Source organism: Lathyrus oleraceus, chromosome 5 (genome assembly GCF_024323335.1).
Source record: "Lathyrus oleraceus cultivar Zhongwan6 chromosome 5, CAAS_Psat_ZW6_1.0, whole genome shotgun sequence".
Lineage (NCBI taxonomy): Eukaryota > Viridiplantae > Streptophyta > Magnoliopsida > Fabales > Fabaceae > Lathyrus > Lathyrus oleraceus.
This window is the reverse complement of record NC_066583.1, coordinates 136,863,611-136,865,581: the sequence shown is the minus strand read 5'-3', so window position 1 is coordinate 136,865,581 and position 1,971 is coordinate 136,863,611. Positions and strand designations below refer to the sequence as shown.

General features: G+C 41.2%; 1 pseudogene; it reads left to right on the top strand.

The window, feature by feature from the left end:
• Positions 1–456: 456 nt before the first annotated feature.
• Positions 457–1,679, top strand: LOC127078384 (glyceraldehyde-3-phosphate dehydrogenase, cytosolic-like; annotated as a pseudogene).
• Positions 1,680–1,971: the final 292 nt, after the last annotated feature.

Genomic DNA, 1,971 nt, shown 5'->3' with positions numbered 1-1,971 from the left:
TCAATTCTGATTCCATTCTCAATCTTTAACCTTTGACTGTTGTTTTTTGGTTTGCCATGTGTTGTGAGTGGTCATAAAACTCAATTTTGGCCATCATGTTGCTTTGTTCAACTAATCACCCTCCATATGCACATGACCTGCATGAAACCCAAGGAAATGAATCAAAGTCAATAACACAACACTGACATGGTAAAAGACAACAGATGCATAAAACCACCCTGGTGCCACATCGCCGAGTGAACAAGCAAGTACTCTCATGCATGATAGCAAGGATGTGCCTAGTGATGTCAGTTCAAAAAACTCAGATTGGAGATGGTCAAAACAACATCTGCTGGTCATGCCAGAAATCTTGCATCCACTAATTATAGGTGGAAAACATGATGGTTACTTTTGGTAGTTGCTGAATTTAGTTCATTCAAATTCTGCATATGATTTTGGAAGCTATTAACTCTCAAACCAAACCACACTCTAATCTCATTCTTTTTTCTCCACAACTTTTCAACTCAATATCATGGCATCTGACAAGAAGATCAGGATCGGTATCAACGGATTCGGAAGAATTGGCCGTTTGGTTGCAAGAGTTGCTCTTCAAAGAAACGATGTTGAACTCATTGCCATCAACGATCCTTTCATCACTACTGATTACATGACATATATGTTCAAGTATGACTCTGTTCATGGACAATGGAAGCATTTTGAACTTAAGGTGAAGGACTCTAAAACCCTTCTTTTCGACGAGAAAGAAGTTGCTGTTTTCGGAACTAGGAACCCTGAGGAGATCCCATGGGGTGAAGTTGGAGCTGACTTTGTTGTTGAGTCTACTGGTGTTTTCACTGACAAGGATAAAGTTGCTGCTCACTTGAAGGGTAGTGCCAAGAAGGTTGTCATTTCTGCCCCAAGCAAAGATGCACCCATGTTTGTCGTTGGTGTTAATGAGAAGGAATACAAATCAGACCTTAACATTGTTTCCAATGCTAGCTGCACTACCAATTGCCTTGCTCCCCTTGCCAAGGTTATCAACGACCGATTTGGAATCGTTGAGGGTCTTATGACCACTGTCCACTCTATCACAGCTACTTAGAAGACTGTTGATGGTCCATCAAGCAAGGACTGGAGAGGTGGAAGAGTTGCTTCCTTCAACATCATTCCCAGCAGCACTGGAGCTGCTAAGGCTGTAGGAAAGGTTCTTCCAGAACTAAATGGTAAATTGACTGGAATGTCATTCCGTGTCCCTACCGTTGATGTTTCAGTTGTTGACCTCACTGTAAGGCTTGCCAAGAACGCAACCTATGAGCAGATCAAAGCTGCTATCAAGGAGGAATCAGAGGGCAATCTCAAGGGTATTTTGGGTTACACTGAAGATGATGTTGTACCTACCGACTTTGTTGGTGATAGCAGGTCTAGCATATTTGATGCCAAGGCAGGAATTGCTTTGAATGAAAACTTTGTGAAACTTGTTTCTTGGTATGAAAACGAATGGGGATACAGTACCCGTATTATTGATCTGATTGTTCACATTGCTTTTGTGGCTTGATGAGTCTGACCTTGGATTGCATTTTTGTCTCGCTGAAGATTTATCAGCATACTGTGAATTTCAATTCTAGAATAAAATTGTGTTGCTGTGAGTGATGTCACTGAGACACAAAGTGTCTGCGTTTTTTTGTTTGTATTTCAAATTAATAAACCTGCGCCAAACCATTTCACAAATCCAGCTACATAATGCATGACAGTAGATTGCATATGGCCTGTGATAATACCTGCAAAACCATACAAAATGTGCCTTGGAATGTCGCGAAACTTAAGACCTGCGCTTGGCCTCATACCATCTCATCATAGTTACTAATTCGAATCTTCCTAACTTCCAACAATCACGTTTGCTAACTATCCCGCAATAAGTAAGGCCACGGGTATCATGAATAGTGTCGTCAATGACGTCTTTGAGAAGCTGGTTGTGGAATCTTCAAGACTTGC